General features: G+C 44.2%; 1 long non-coding RNA gene across 1 annotated transcript in view; it reads left to right on the forward strand.

Annotated features, from left to right (window-relative positions):
• Positions 1-269: 269 nt before the first annotated feature.
• Positions 270-17264, forward strand: part of LOC137347006 (uncharacterized) — a 68323-nt gene continuing 51328 nt past the window's right edge. The window contains exon 1 of the long non-coding RNA XR_010968842.1: positions 270-347. This is a non-coding gene — a long non-coding RNA (uncharacterized lncRNA). The remainder of the gene's footprint in view (positions 348-17264) is intronic.

Here is a 17264-nt window from a genome sequence, read left to right on the forward strand (position 1 = left end):
CCACCCTCAAATTTGAACTGTTATGTAATTTACTTTTACAAATTGTAAAAATAAAGTATATTTTTGGAAAAAAAAATCCTTCGCTCAGTATATAAATTTCTTCAAAGAAGTTCCAGACTTTTTTTTTCAGCAGTTAGGTTAACCTTTTACTAATCAACTTCATCCTAGAAAGAGTGTCAATGATCATTTGTTTGACCCTTATCCCTTAGCTAATAAATTACCAGATTAACAAATGGAATTGCTTGTGCTTAAGCTCATCTTGGTGTCTGGCATTATCTTACAATCAATAGGAGGAGAACACTTCTACCTCACACAGATAATTGAGAGGCATGAATGTTCCTGCAAAGGTAAGGATGTGTATTTCATTCACTCCTAGAAAGGCTGGTTAAGCTCTCCTGCCAACTAACGTCCCCTCAACCTTTTAATAGGGAACACATTTTAAATTTGTTCATTTGGGACCTAGCTAAAATTTCACAAAAATATGTTCAAATTTTGTTATTAAAACCAGGCTTGGGCAGGATTTTCCTTCTGGGGACAGGTAACGGATGTTGGGACTGTTCCTGGGTCCTGAACCCGCCCCCGGGGGAAGCAGTCTCAAGCCCTGAGTTTCACGGGAGCTCTCCCTTAATTGGCATGGAGATGGGTTTAGTGAGAATTGTTGAAGTGACCTGATTTAAACAGGGAACAGCAGCCATTACTCTGGCTGTTGTTTCACTGCTACAACCTCAGATCGGAAAATCACCAAAACATGGATTCATAGAGTCAGGAGAGCCAGAGGCCTGGAAGCTGAGGCAGGGCAGCCCCTCAATTCACTGATGTGGACCTTGAGGTCCTCTTCGAGGCCGTGAGGGGGAGGTCCTCTTCCCGGATGGTGACAGGAGGAGGCCACCCGCCCAGACTAAGCAGGCCTGGATGGAGATAGCTGATAAAGTGAGCAGGAGTTGTGTGAAGAAACTGGATCCAGTGTCAGAAGAAGTTTAATGACCTGATATGCTCTGGCAAGGTGAGTGCAACCCCTAACCTTCAGTACAGACCTCTGGGTGTTCACCCTCCAGCAGCCTCAGGGTGTATGCTGCTCCTGAACATGGGAGGAGTGTGCACCCAAGGATCAGAATGGCTCAGAGCCATAGCACTGCTGACAACCCGCCAGCATTGAACCATGCTTCCCTTGTGCTTAGCTGGTCCCCCAATTGTGTTTGGCAGCCTTGCCCCCTCCTCTTATAGCCCTGCGATGCCAGGAGGATGACAAACCCCTGCACTGCCTGAGTGCTTACTGCCCACTCTCCCCCCTCAACCTGTGCTGACCCATGTCCCCTGTTTTCCAATGGCTGACACCCACTATGTGATGTTGACCCTTTAATGGGCCTCCTAATTCCCTGGGCTGGCCATGACTGTCTCTTGCTCTGTGACCACCTGTACTTAGCTGGTCTGCCCCAGAAGGCGCGTGCAGCCTGTGCGCCCTTGCAAAAATCAGAACATGCCCCTGAACGAGCTCACAATGAGCTCTTTAATAAAATTAATTGGCATTCTTAATGGATCGGGCTGGATCTCGAGGCTGCCCTCCCCTCCCTCCATGCTGGTGAAACCGGTATCGGGAAAATGGCACACTGGCTGGCGCTGGTAATTTTGTCCCACAACCCACTTCCAATACTGAAAGTTCAGCTTCTTGTTTCAGTCATGTCAAAAAGTGTAGCAATGTACTTGGATTAGTTTTGAGTAAACATCTGGTGCATGTGATCTGGGGGAGTGAACTCACCAGTCCCAGCCGGGAGTTGCGTTCCAAGGCAGTGAGGGTCACAATCGTTACTACAATCTCGTAGCTCTATCTCTAACCAGCACTCCTCTCCAACCGGCACTTTGAGCATAAAGAGTACATGTTGGAGCGAGGACTACTGGACTCTGGCACTAATTCTATTTGAACGCAGCATTCCTTGAGTGTGGGGGTCCCGAGCAGACTGCCAAAGTCATTTGGCGGAATGCCTCATCACCAGAACTTTCAAACAAGCACCAAGATGTAGCTTGGCTGGTGGTGAGACGAGCCCTCCCCGTCAGATCCTTCCTGCACGCCCAAAGGCTCCCTCCCTCCGCACAATGCCCTCGCGGTGGCTGTGGTGGGGAAGAGACGGTTGCCCACCTCCTTCTGGAATGTGTCTTTGCAAAACAGGTGTGGAAAGAGATGCAGTGGCTTTTGTCGAGGTTCATCCCAAGCAGCTCTGTAACACAAGAGTCTGCGCTCTACGGGCTGCTCCCAGGGACGCACACCAAGATAAACATCAACTGCTGCTGGAGGTCTATCAATTCGGTGAAAGACGCCCTTTGGTCTGCCCGAAACATGCTGGTCTTTCAGCGCAAAGAGTTGTCCACGACCAAATGTTGCAGACTGGCACATTCCAAGGTCCAGGACTACGTGCTGAGGGACGCACTAAAGCTTGGGGCAGCCGCAGCAAAGGCTCAATGGGGAAAGACCACTGTGTAAGGTCCCCCCACCAAGCTGAACGGAAGGGCTGGATCCATGGGAAACCCCTTGAATTGTATCGGAAAAATTTTTGTTTGCTGTAAAATGTATATGGCATGAAAAATGAAATGGAAGAGTTGTGAGGCAACTCATGATTGTATTGAAGGAACTTTTGCACTGTTTGTAATTTTTGACTTGGTGCTGTTTGGAACTGTTTTGTCATGTATTTTTTTTACAGATTTTTATGAATAAAGTATATTTTGGAAATAAAAAAACCCAATTACTTTACCCTATGTTATGACCAGGTGAGAAAGATGTCTAAGGGTCTGTTACTATCTTCACCTGGTCTTATTGTAACAGGGTTTAATTTTAAACACATTGTTTTGAGCTCCCCCTTTGTGAATCCTTGTTCACAACTTTCCAATTATACGGCAAAGAAATGAGCACAAACGGGCTTTCTTTGGTTTAAAGAATGATGAAATTTATTGAACCTTAAACTTAAACTCCAATACGGTTAACGCCCACGGATATACGACACACCCACGCTAGCATGCACAGACGATACACACATGCAAATAGGGCCAGAAAAGAGCAGAAGAAAAAGATAAGTAGAACAGTTTGAGGCAATCTCTTGTTACTGCGCTTCGAGCTCTCTGTAGTCCTTGATTGAAGATATGGTCTTGCGTTTCGTTGGGGACCAGTGTTCCTTTTAAACCTTGTTCACGTAGGAGACTTTTTCTCTTTGAGTTTGTGTCTTCAGTGGTTTCTGAAGCTGGTGAAAGTGAAATGAGGGCAGACAGGAGAGAGGTCTTATCGAGCCAGGAGCTTTCTGAGTTCGAATCCTTTGTTGGAAGCTCAAATCTCAACAACCAGCTAGTCATGTGACTAAAACTGGTCTGACCACTTCTGTGTATTGGGGAAGAAACGACTCGGTCTCTTTTGTTCTAACACTGCGAGTCCTATACAACTGTCCTTCCAGTCAGAGTCTTGCAATTTTAAGTTTTAATGTTCATATGGCGAAATCATGTGTGCCTCATTTTTGGCAGGTGGCGGTTTGCTTGACAACTCCACACGCAGTGGAATGCAATGCGATTTGAAGAAAAACGGCGCATTTCATTACAGAGTTTGAGAGAAATATAAGATACAGAAAGAAAACCATGCATTTCTCTCATTCATTTCCATTCATTCACTAATCTTGAAGCTCATTAAAAATGGTTTGTTCTGGGTGCCAGGGCTTTTTAATTTCCCTTTTTTTCAGGAGAGTTAGTGGGGGGCAGGTCTATCCTGAACTCTGAGTCATGCAAAGACCTTTGGCTTCAGGGGATGGGTGGTTCCCTTTTCTTCTGACTGTGGGGGAGGAGTCTTTGTTACTCTCCCCGTTGTTCTCTGGGACACTCCTACCTGCAGGTATTTGTGGAGACTTAACTGCATTCTCCTGTGACACTTCGACTAGGTGAGGCATCACCCTCACGGTTTCTCTGCACCCTAGAGGTCTCTCTTTGTCTCTGCAGGTTCCTGTAAATGCTGTTAGCAACTCTGGTGGTGTTGCTTCTAGAGTCTGCATTCACATAGGAAGATGTAGGGTCTAACGTCTCACATTTATAGGGGTTGGGTTGACCAGTAAGTAGGGGTTTTCATCCGGGATTCTTCCCGGACTTCCTTTAACCTGTCCTCTTTGTCACTTTTTCCCCTTCTCTTTCTAAACTTTTACCAGTCATGTGCCTGCCTGTCCCCTTTTGTTCTCGGCAGGGGTCCCTTACAGTTCACCAGCCCTCTGCTGGAGGGTCCTCCTAACACCGGTACAGGACTTAGGGGTGAAGATTTCACTGTAGGTTGGGGTTTCCCCTCAACCTGGCACATGTGGCAACTCCTGCAGTACTCAACCACAGCTTTGTGGAGTTTTGGCCAATCAAACTGCTGTCTTATGCGGGCTTTGGTTTCTGGTATACCGGCATGTACATCCACTGTAGTCTCGTGGGCCCTTATTATTTCTCCCCGATACCTCTGTCGCACCACTAACTGGTGCACTACTATCCACCCCTTGCCCCCAGGTCTGTGAGGAGAACTCCATTTCCTCAGTACTTCATTCTTTAAATAGTAACAATCAGGGACTTCCTCTGCTTGACTTTCAGACTGGGCAGCCTGTGCTAATTCTCACAATACTGGGTCGGGTCAGCTCGCTGAGCCTCAGCTAGGGAAAATCCATTTAATTCATTCCCTGGGTCTCCTAACTTTCCAAAGAAAGTCTCGGACAGGCAAACCTCATGGCCTGCAGTTCCAATGCAGTCTCCTCTGGGGGAGCTGGTTTGATCATGGCCTGATCCACTACACATTCAGGGAAACTGCAGGGGACTGTCTCCTGCCACTGCCCTGTCTCTCTGACCTCCTGCGGTCTTTCTTTCACTACTGGGGGGCTACCACCTTCACCCCCGCCACATCATTACTTAGAAGCAGGTCAACCCGTCCACAGGCAAACTAGGGACAATCCCTACTCTCCGGTCCAGAAACTAGGTCACACTCCAGGTGCACCTGGTGTACCGGTACAGGCGTACACTGCCCTCCAATACCATTCACCACCATTCTGGTGTTTACTGCACTCTCTGGGGGAAAGATCAGGCCTTTTCCCAGTAAAAGGGATTTAGTAGCCCCTGTGTCCCTGAGAATCACTATGAGCTTGCTTGCCCCACTCAAGGGATATGGGGTTACTTTCCCTTCAAACACAAAACCCTGATAACCTTCAGGAATCCTATTAACATTTCCTGCACTGGCCGTAGTAAACTTCCTGGGTTGCACTCTTACTGCAGTTAAAGCCATAGCTTGTTTTGTGTTTCCCATCAGGGTCCCTTCTCCTTCACTGAGCGGGTGTGCTCTGATTAACCCTGCCGATTTCCCCTTTAGTTTCCAGCAATCAATTTTTAAATGCCCTGCTTTATTACAATGGAGGCACACAGGTCTCCGAGTCTCACTCTTGCTCACAGCAGCTTCTTTTTTGGCTGGAGGAGTGCCCCCTGTGTGTCCTGCTTCCCTTTCTCTTCCAGGACTGCCTGGGTGGATATCACCTTCCCACCCTTTGTCCTTTTCGGATTTGTGGGGGTGATCAGGAAAGGTTCTCCCCGGGAAACTGACTTATAAATTAAAGCAAATTCATCGGCCAGAATGGCTGCTTGCCGGGCTCCCTGCACCTGCTGCTCCTCTACATGTGTTTTTATTGAGAATGGGACAGAGTTTTTAAATTCCTCTAACAGAATTACTTCTCTGAGAGTTTCATAGCTGAGCTGTTTTTTTAAAGCCCTCAGCCACTGGTCAAAAGCCAGCTGCTTGTTTGCTTTCAAATTCCAGATAAGTTTGATTGGCTTGCTTTTTGAGGGTTCTGAACTTTTGACAATAGGCTTCGGGTACTAATTCATAAGCCCTGAGGATAGCATTTTTGTTCAGTTCATAATTTGATGAACTCTCATCTGGCAACAGGGAATAAACCTCATGGGCTTTTCCAGTTAGTTTGATTTTCAGTAAAAGAGACCTGGTGTCAGCTGGCCATTATAGCTACCTTGCCAGTTTCTCGGAAGACACGAAAAACACTTCCACGTCTTCCTCATTGGATTTTGGAATTAGTTGGGCAAGTTTTAGCAATATTGTACCCAGTCCTGAATTGTGCTCCTCCATATTAACCATGCTTTCACTAGGGTTACTCTCACCCCCTTAATTAACCCAATCCACTTCAGCTCTTGTTCTTTGCATTCTTTCCGGAATATTCTTTCTCCCTCTCTCTCTCTTTCTTGTTCCTTCTCCTGTCTTTCTCTCTCTCTCTCTCCTGCCTTTCATTTTCTTCACCTTCCTTTTGGAAGGCTTTCTCTTTCTCCCTCTCCTGCCTCTCTCTCTCTCTCTCTCTTTCCCTATCTACTAATTCAAGTTTCCTTTGTTCCAATTGTAACTTTGCTAGCAGTACCCTCTCTGGGTCTGCTTCTCACATTGCCTCAGCTCCTTCAGATTCAAGGGAAAATGGTTGGCCAGTAGCCATAGGAGTTTAGATTTCCTAGCCTTGCCACGTACAATGATCCCACACTGCTCAGCCATTTTCCTCAACTCCTCCATAGACAGTGCTTTTAACTTATCCCAAGTTACTTCACCCTGACTTGGCGAGCTATTCACTTCAGTTGCAGACACAATCACACACAACCACAAGAAAACCTGTAATAATTTGTTTTTTTTGATTGGGAACAATTTGGCTTCCCACTTCCAATTTCACTCGTTCGTCTGAGGGTAACAATCCAGGATGAGCCCCCAATTTCTGTTATGACCAGGTGAGAAAGGTGTCTAGGGGTCTGTTACCAATTTCATCTGGTCTTATTGTAACAGGGTTTAATTTTAAACACTGTGTTTTGAGCTCCCCCTTTGTGAATCCTTGTTCACAACTTTCCAATTATATGGCAAAGAAATGAGCGCAAACAGGCTCTCTTTGGTTTAAAGAAGAAAGATGAAATTTATTAAACCTTAAACTTAAACTCTAATACGGTTAACGCCTACGGATATACGACACACCCACGCTAGCATGCATACGATATACACACATGCAAATATGGACAAAAGAGAGCAGAAAAAAGATAAGTAGAACAGTTTGAGGCAATCCCTTGTTACTGTGCTTTGAGCTCGCTATAGTCCTTGATTGAAGATATGGTCTTGCATTTCGTTGGAGCCTAGTGTTCCTTTTAAACCTTGTTCACGTAGGAGACTTTTTCTTTCTTTGAGTTTACGTGTCTTCAGTGTTTTCTGAAGCTGGTGAAAGCAAGATAAGGGCAGATAGGAGAGAGGTCTTATCAAACCAGGAGCCAGGAGCTTGCTGAGTTCGAATCCTTTGTTGGAAGTTCAAATCTCAACAGCCAGCTAGTCATGTGACTAAAACTGGTCTGACCACTTCTTCTGTGTATTGGGGAAGTAACGACTGGGTCCCTTTTGTTCCAACACTGCCAGTACTATGCAAATGTCCTTCCAGTCAGGGTCTTGTAATTTTAAGTTTTAATATTCATCTAGTGAAATCATGTGTGCCTCAGTGTTGGGAGGGGGGTGGGGGGGGGGGGCGTTGTTTGCCTGACACCTATCATGAAAGAAGCTAAAGCTGCAAAGACAAGATGCGTCAAGTCAAACAGAAGGCAGTTTGAGCTTAGCTGAACTAGGTCAAGAACATTGTTATGTGGAAGTTAAGTAGTATTCAGGTTTTGGACCAGCTAATTAAACCAAAGAATGTGCAGCAAGTAAGTCTAAATACTCAAATCTCTTGGGTACCTGAGTTACAAATCACATAAATACTGCATCAAGCTATGAATTCAGTGTAAATAAAACATACTTCAGGCATTAAACATGGCCATCAATCAAGCACACTTACTAAGACAGAAATAACTACTAAGGTGGCAACAACAAACCCTGGCACTCATCCTGGAGCTTGATTCGTTTTCCAGAAGTTGAATTGTATCTGACCCTGCTCAACTATGTAATGTAGCTGACCTCTATAGCTTAATTTGATCCAAATTCAGCACAATCTGCCTTGTATCCCCTCTCCAGCATGTTGTTTGTTATACATCATTGCCTTCTACTAACTGTTATGCTTTCATACTCTTTGATTTATATTACATATCTTTCAGATAAGAGCTCACAGGTAGCTAAGCTACAGAGCCAAGACAATAAGGGACGTTATGGTCACTGGCTTAGTTTTGAACAGGAACAAATGTTCCAATTTCCATTGCCCGTGATTGTTCAACACTTGCTGTCAAGGTAGTGAATGTTTTCTTTCTAGGAAGAAACATTTTGTCTTTTAGAAAAACAATGATAAAGATTAAAAAAGGACCCATGGTAGTAATCAGTCATCTCCTATTTGAGATAATGGCAACTGTCTTTGTAATTCTGAAACATATGGAATTAGAAAGCAGTTAGGATAATACACAGGGTCTGGCCTTGTGACAAAATGACCATACTGATAGTTTCAGTTTGTTAGAATTGCAGGTCAGCCTGATAGTAGTAGACACACTTTTCAGCGACCTGTATATTCCTTTTAATTTTATGGAGTGTCAGAGGTTTCAATCATTTTTATAAAGCATTGGAACTAAAAAGCAGTAGCTGAGGATTCTTCCGAAATTTGAAAAGGTTACTAAGGGGTCAAGTCTGACGCTTTATAAATTGGTATTGCTTTGTGCTCCTTGGGTAACATTTTAATTATACATGTTTGGCAGTGACTCCAATAAGCAGATCCAGGTCGTGTGTTCTCAAAATTGGGATATATACACACATATTACAGTATTAACCCTTGTCCCATTTGTTTCTCTTGGGCCAGGATTAGACCAGATTTGCTCTGCTTAACTCTTCCTACTTCAATTTAAACATTAATTTAATTAAATGTATCCTCCACAAACAGAGTTTTTTCCCCTGATTGTCCCCTCCTTTCTTGAAGATGATAGCCTAGATTTCCCAAGCTGGTGTCTGCTTAAGCGTAAGCCAGAGAGTTTGGGAAGGGCCCATCTGTTAGGCAACTCATTACCGCACTATAGTTGAGTTCCTGATGTTGAAAGATCCTATGATTGGGGGCTCACTCATTGGTAGATGTGAAATAGGGTCTAATATAGGACATAAATGCCTGAAATAACTTCAAGTAATGAGCAGCATGATTTACAAATTTAGAAGTGTACTAAGGGAATTAAGGGATACAGACATAGTGTGGGAAGGTAGAATTGAGGTAAAGATCAGCCATAATCTTACTGAATGGCAGAGAAGGCTCGAAGGGCCAAATGGCCTATTCCAGCTCTTATTATCCTTACTTCAATTTCTTAAACCTTTTTTTCAGGAATAAAGTATTTGTAAAGAGTGCAGGAGGCCAGAGAATAGACCATTTCTCAGTTGGGGACATTGAAACTCTCACAGACAGAATGAGGCAGAGTGGTCTTTTGCAGTGAGTAGAGGAGGGCCCCAAGAAGAGCAGCACAGGGAGAAATGGAAATGGCCTCTGGTGCTAGTACCATATTCACTATAGAAACAATTGTAATGATATGACTCGGTCATCCAGGGTAGTAGAATGCACCATTAGCCATTACCTTTCATCAATGCAGTGCACTACAATGAATTACCATATCAAAAAACTTTCAGTGCTTATCATTCATGCAGCAAGGTGCACTTTTCATCCCCAGATATCCTGTGGAAGTGTGCCTTCCCTCACAACATTACATCCATTCAGCCCTAAATAATCTGTACAACTGAAGCAGCTGCCTGATGTTTGGACACATCATCAAATCAACAATGGACGAGCTGCTGATACTTGCTTTTCACTATACATCATCATGCCAACTGGAGTTTACTAATCTCTGGTTGCAGGAGAAGATAGCTCATAACAAAGAAAGTACCTATACAAGAATGGGGAGAACATGCTAGCATAACCCTTTAATCCTTACATAGGATTTAGAAGCAGGGGTAGGCCATTTGGCCCTTCGAGCCTGTTCCACCATTCGATAAGATCATGGCTGATCTGGTTGTGGTCTCAACTCCACTTTCCTGTCTGCCCCCCATAACCCTTGACCCCACCTGTCAGTCAGAAATCTATCTAACTCAGCCTTGAATATATTCAATGACCCAGCCTCCACTTCTTTCTGGGGAAGAGAATTCCACAGGCTAACGACCCTTTGAAAAAAAAACATTCTCCTCATCTCCGTCTTAAAATCTTATTCTTAAACTGTGTCCCCTAGCTCGAGTCTCCCTCACAAGAGGAAACATCCTCCCAGTATCCACTCTCTCAAGTCCTCTCAGGATCTTATATGTTTTAATAAGATCACCTCTCATTCTTCTAAACTCCACCGAGTAAAGGCCCAACCTGTTTAACCTTTCTTCATAAGATACGCACTTCATCCCCAGAAGTAGTCGAGCAAACCTTCTCTGAACTGCTTCAATTAAGGAGACCAAACCTGTACACAGTACTGAAGATGTTGTCTCACCAAGGTCCTGTACAACTGCAGTAAAACTTCACTACTTTTATACTCGATTTCCCTTGCAATAAACGCCAACATTCCATTTGCCTTCCTAATCACTTGCTGTACCTGCATATTAACCTTTTGTGATTCATGTACCAGGACACCAGATTCCTCTGTACCACTGAGTTCTGCCGTCTCTCTCCATTTAAATAATATACTGCTTTTCTATTCTTCCTGCCGAAGTGGACAAGTTCGCATTTTCCCACATTATACTCCATCTGCCAAATTTTTGCCCATTCACTTAACCTATCTATATCCTTTTGTATACTCTTAACCTCATCTTGACAACTTACTTTCCTTCCTATCATCAGCAAATTTAGCTACCATGCATTCGGTCCTTTCATCCAAGTCATTGATATAAATTGTAAATAGTTGAGGCCCCAGCACTGATATCTGTGGCACTCCACTAGTTACAGCCCGCCAACCCATTTATGCCTACTCTCTGCTTCCTGTTGGCTGGCCAATCTTCTATCCATGCTAATATGTTACCCCCTACCCCATATGCTCTTATAAAGAGGAAGCACTGGCAGTCCTGCTTAGGGAGGCGTGAGATAATATTAGAAATGGGGAAGTTGAAGGATTGCTTTCTCCTCATTCTATTACTCATCTCGTCACGACAGAACACACACTGGACAATCCTGCCATGTCAATCCCTCTGCGGAAAGCTATGCGTGGAGGTTGCCAATAAATGACCAATGTAATCCATATTACTCTTCTCTTTCTCCAGGTATGCCGAATCAATAGAATTAGGCTGCACTGCATATAGGCAGCAGTTCAAAGCACAAGTTATCAATCACTCTATCCTTCACAAGTCTAAAGTCGCTTGTTCCCAGTCACTTTTTGGAAGGTAGTTAGCAACTTGTATTCAAACTAAGAATTTACCTGAAATCATTGAAGTTGTGGGTATAGACAGATTCTACTGACAGTGAAAAAACAAAAGGAATCACTACATGAACATGATATTTATTTCTCCACAGATGCGGCCAGATTTGTCTCTGTCTTCACAAAGGAGAGGGATGATGCAGACATTGTAGTAAGAGGAGTGTGAAATATTAGATACGATAAGCATAATGAGAGAGGAAGTACTAGAGAGTCTGACATCCTTGAAAGTGGATAAATCACCAGGGCTGGATGATTGTATCCCAGGCTGATAAAGGAAACCACGGAGAAAATAGCGGATGCGCTGAGGATCATCTTCAAGTCCTCACTAGATACAGGCGAGGTACCAGAGGATTGGAGGTCTGCGAACATTGCACCATTGTTTAAAAAGGGTGTGAGGGATAGGCCAAATAATTATAGGCTGGTCAGTCTGACCTCGGTGGTGGGCAAATTATTAGAATCAATTCTGAGTGAGAGGATAAACTGTCACTTAGAAAGGCATGGATTAATCAGGGATAGTCAGCATGGATTTATTAAGGGAAGGTCATGTCTTCTTAACAAATTGAGTTTTTTGAGGAAGTAACAAGGAGGATTGATGAGGGTACTGCAGTGGATGTGGTCTACATGGATTAGATTGGATGGCTAGTTTTTTCAGCCGGCTCAGACATGATGGGCTGAATGACCTCTTTTTGTGCCGTAACTTTTCTATGGTTCTATCTGCTGAATATTTCCAGCACTTTCCTGTTTTTATTTCAGATTTCCTGCATCTGCTATATTTTGCTTTTATTTGGTTAGGGCAGCTATCAGAAATTATTTATTTCCCCCTATTCACGGAGTTAACTATGTTTAATAACTACTGTGGAAATATGAGGTGTAACTGCTACCAGTCACTTGTTATTTTACTGCTTAATAAATTTGGTTGACAGTCAAATCCTAAATCAAGTCCATTGCCATCTTTCAAGGATAAGGAAGATCACATGAAATCATCTGATAAAACCAGCAACTAAAATAAATTGACGTTCTCTGCTCATTCCCTGGGCATGCCATCAATTTACTATCTGAGCAAATGAAAACACAAGGTAAACACTTTAGGACTTGGGAGTTAGGGCACACTGACATTACTCGACCGAAACATGAAAGTCAAGAATATCTGGTGTAAAAATAATTACAGAAATTTTGTATGTTGTGGAGGAAATAGAATGTATACAGATCAGCCTACCGGAGAGATTGTTTACGGCCCTTAGTTGTTTTTAATTCATTCATGGGATGTGGGAATCACTGGCAAGACCACAATTTGTTGCCCATCCCTAATTGCACTTGAGAGGGTGGTGGTGAGCTACCTTCTTGAACTGCTGCTGTCGGTATGGTGTCCTGTTGGATAAGGACTGAAACCATTGTTTTCAGTCCCCACTCCAAACTCTGCTCTCTAGCTATAAACTCCATCCCTCTGCTTGGCAATAGTTTGAGACTAAACCAAGCTGCTTGCAATCTTTGTGTCAGATTTGACCCCCGAAATGAGCTTTCGACCTCATATTCATGCCATCATTTAAGACTGCCTATTTCCACCTATATAACAACCTCAACATTACCCCTGTTTCAGCTAGTTATTCCAAAGTTCATCACCAGGGTGACCAAAATAAGGAGAGGAATTCCTAATGTAATTTTAGCTGGACCACTTGGGAGTTCCTCTTATAAGGAGTTTCCCTTAAAGTACAGTAAGAAAGCAGGTAGAACTGGAGGTAAGTCATAAATTCACAGTACTCTGATACTGTAAATTAGGAGACAGCATAAAGAATGTTGAGTACAGCCAGAGGTTGCCAGCATTCTCTCATTAAATTAGTTTAGCAGAGAGACAATGAGTGTAATAAGTGAAATTAGCAAGGTCATGCCTGAATATAGCAAAATTTATTCAACAGTGAAAATATTGTGATTTATGGTACCATTGTACAGAATAATTGGGCCTTGTGAGGGAGCATTAATTTACCTTGGGAAAGAAATAAGTCTGATTCCTTCAGATCCTCAGCTCCTAACTAGCAATGATTTGAAAATCCTGCATGATGAACAGTAAGATCTATGCTTGGTATCATACAGCTTTCGTCTGAAAGCCACATCAAGGTTTCGAGAGCTAACTGAACAACTTCTCATCCTTGGTGATTTCAACCTCCATCTAAACTCATCATATTCTCTCGCCTCTGAGTTCACTGCCCTCTTATCCTCCCTAAATCTCTCTGTCCATGTAAACTCCCCAACCAATATTCACGGTCACCCCCTCGACCTTGCCATCTCATGTGGCCTTGCTAAGTCCCATCGTATCAATTACAGGTAAGGCCATCTCTGATCACTTACCACTCATAACCCACATCCCCCTTTCATGCCCCAATCCTACCTCATTCTGTATCCGTCCCTGGAAAGAAACTATCCTCCAATTCACTTACAACTGCACTTTCAAAATCCCAACTGTCTAGCCTCTGGCCCTCCATTCACCACAACATTTCTGCAGCCAGTGATTTGCTCAACCACACCCTCACTTCCACCTTTGATGCTCTTGTCCCCAATAAAACCATTACTCTCTCTCATCCTGGCCATTCCCCCTGGTATAGCCCTCATCTCTACTCCCTTAACTCCTTGGGACGCAGACTTGAAAGGGTATGGCAGACAACTGGTTCAGCCATCTACTGTCAGATCTGATTGGACCACTAAAAGCACTATCAGGACCTATTCTCATCTGCTTAAACTGCTCACTGTTCCAGGATCATTCTGAAATGCAAAGATAACCCCCGGCAAACTTCCTATAATGTTCCCCCTGCCCTAGCCCTGAACTCACATCTTTCTCTAGTTTCTCATCTAACTCCCCTCATGCTGTCCCTGAACTTATCTTGTCCATGAGACCCACTTTCTGTTCCCTCTATCCTATTCCCACTAAACTGCTGATCACCTGACATCCCCTCCTGGTCCCCATGTTTGCCGATATTGTAAAAGCTCCTCTCGCTTCAGGTGTTGTCCCTCTCTCCTTTAAATCTGTCGTCATCACCCCTCTCAAAAAACAACCTTGACCCCACCACCCTTATAAACTACTGTCCCATGTCCAACTTCCCTTTCCTCTCCAAAGTCCTTGAACATGTTGTCACCTCGCAAATCCATTCCTATCTTTCTTGGAACTCCATGTTTGAATCCCTCCAATCCGGTTTCCTCCCCTGCCACTGTACCGAAACAGCTCTTATCAAAGACACAAATTATATTCTATGTGACTGTGACAAAGGTAAACTTTCCCTCCTCAATCTTCTCGACCTGTCTGCAGCCTTTGATGTGGTTGACCACACCATCCTCCTCCAACACCTCGCCACTGTCATCCAGCTGGGTGGGACTGCTCTCACCTGGTTCCATTCTTATCTAACTAATCGAAGTCAGAGATTCACTTGCAATGGCTTCTCTTCCTGCTCCTGCACCATTACCTTTGGTGTCCCACATGGATCTATCCTTGGCCTCCTCCTATTTCTCATATACATGCTGTGCTGACCCTCGGCAACATCATCTGAAAGCACAGTGTTAATTTTCACATGTATGTCTGATGACACTCACCACCTCTCTCCACTCCTGCATTGTTGCTAAATTATCAAACTGCTTATCCCACATCCTGTACTGGATCAACAGAAAATTCCTCCAATTAAATATTGGGAAGACTGAAACCATTGTATTCCCAACCTATCGATTCCATCCCTCTCCCTGGCAACAGTCTGAGATTAAGCCAGTCTGTTCACAATCTTGATGTCACATTTGACCCCGAGATGAGCTTCCGACCTCATATTCATGCCAACACTAAGACTGCCTATTTCCACCTCCATAACATTGCCTGACTTTGCCCCTGCTTCAGCTCATCTGCTGCCGAAAACCTCATTCATGCTTTCATTACCTCTAGACTTGACTATTCCAACGTAATCCTGGCTGGTCTCCCACATTCTACCCTCCGTAAACTTGACGTCATCCAGAACTCTGCTGCCTGTATCTTGACTCACACCAAGTCCTGTTCACCTATCACCCCAGTGTTCGCTGATCTACACTAGCTCATGGTCAAGCAACATCTTGATTTTAAAATTCTCAACCTGGTTTTCAAATCTCTCCATGGCCTGGCCTGTCCCTATCTCTGTAATCTCCTCCAGCCCCACAACACTCCAAAAATTGCGCTTCTCTAATTCTGGCCTCTTGAGCATCCTCAATCTTAATCACTTCACCATTGGTGGCCGTGCCTTCAGCTGCCTCGGCTCTAAGCTCTGGAATTCCCTCCCTGCACCTCTCTGTCTCTCTAACTTGCTTCTTTAAGACACTCCTTAAAACCTATCTCTTTGACCAAGCTTTTGGTCATCTGATCTTATATTTTCTCATGTGGCTTGCTGTTATATTCTGTTTTATTATGCTCCTGCAGAGTGCCTGGGGATATTATATTAAAGGTATATACTAAACCAATATTAATATAGGTTGTGATTGTTACTCTTTCCTTCACAAACCCTAAGATTTTGAAATATTACAGTCTTTTTATATTTTAAAAATTCCGAAAGCGTGGAATGAGTAAAAGCAAATCAGTCATCAAGGCTCTTTTTCCACAGGCGAGGTTTAATCCACCTTCTCATGTTCTCGATCTCAACCACTTAATCTTGCATAATTTCTCCTTGACTGAACTGGTTGACAAGTCAACCTGTGCAATATCTACTTGTCAGCACATCTTCCATTATTCAACCGAGGTCCATTGCTTTCACAAATGTAATTTTCTTGGATCCAGCAAAATAAAAGCCACCTGGTTCCACGTCAGTGCTTAGAGTCATAGAGAGATACAGCACTGAAAAAGGCCCTTCTGCCCACCGAGTCTGTGCCGACCATCAACCACCCATTTATACTAATCCTACATTAATCCCATATTCCCTACCATCTACCTACACTAGGGACAATTTACAATGGCCAATTTACCTATCAACCTGCAAGTCTTTGGCGGTGGGAGGAAACCAGAGCACCCGGCGGAAACCCACACAATCACAGGGAGAACTTGCAAACTCCACACAGGCAGTACCCAGAACTGAACCTGGGTCACTGGAGCTGTTATGCTAACCACTGCACCACTGTGCTGCCCAAGCAAGAACCCAAAAAAGTGTGGTGCAAGAGAACAAGTCGCACTGGGCCTTGAACACTGAACCCTCACAATAAAACCCCAGTGCTTTATCTACTGAGCAGTGCAGCTCCTAAAAGTCATCTCTGGGTGGGGCTCACACCTTTTCTCAGCCATTACATTCACAAGCTTTACCAAACGTGATTTGTTACAAATTTGGGGTTTGCTGCAAATATGTTCTGGGGTTCAGTCACGTCGGTCACAAGCAGTTTAAGGAGTTGACCTTTATGGGACTTGGCTCCTGCTACCCTATGTCTGCTTATGTGTGTTAGTGGGACCCAGCTTCCAAATGAACTGTTCCTCTAAGATGGCATTGGATCCAACTGCTCTACACAAACATCAGTAGCGCAGTCTCAATCAACGGGTGGGAATCTGAAAGTTTCCCGATCAAATCTGGAGTCAGACAGGGCTGTCCTCTTTCCCCGGTCTTGTTTGTTTGCTGTATTGAACCCTTTGCTGAGTCTATTAGGAAGGATGCGAGCATAAGAGGGGTGACAATCCCAGGCAGCGGAGGCACTCAGGTCAAAACCTCCCTGTACATGGATGACGTCGCCGTCTTCTGCTCGGCTCCGCTGTCCGTGCGCAGATTGATGAGCATCTGCGACCAGTTCGAACTGGCCTCGGGAGCCAAAGTTAACCACGGCAAGAGCGAGGCCATGTTCTTTGGGAACTGGGCTGAACGATCCTTTGTCCCCTTCACCGTCAGGTCAGATTACCTGAAGGTGCTGGGGATATGGTTCGGAAGTGCCGGGGCGTGCACCAAAACATGGGA

This window comes from Heterodontus francisci, chromosome 31, assembly GCF_036365525.1.
Source record: "Heterodontus francisci isolate sHetFra1 chromosome 31, sHetFra1.hap1, whole genome shotgun sequence".
In the NCBI taxonomy this organism is placed as follows: domain Eukaryota; kingdom Metazoa; phylum Chordata; class Chondrichthyes; order Heterodontiformes; family Heterodontidae; genus Heterodontus; species Heterodontus francisci.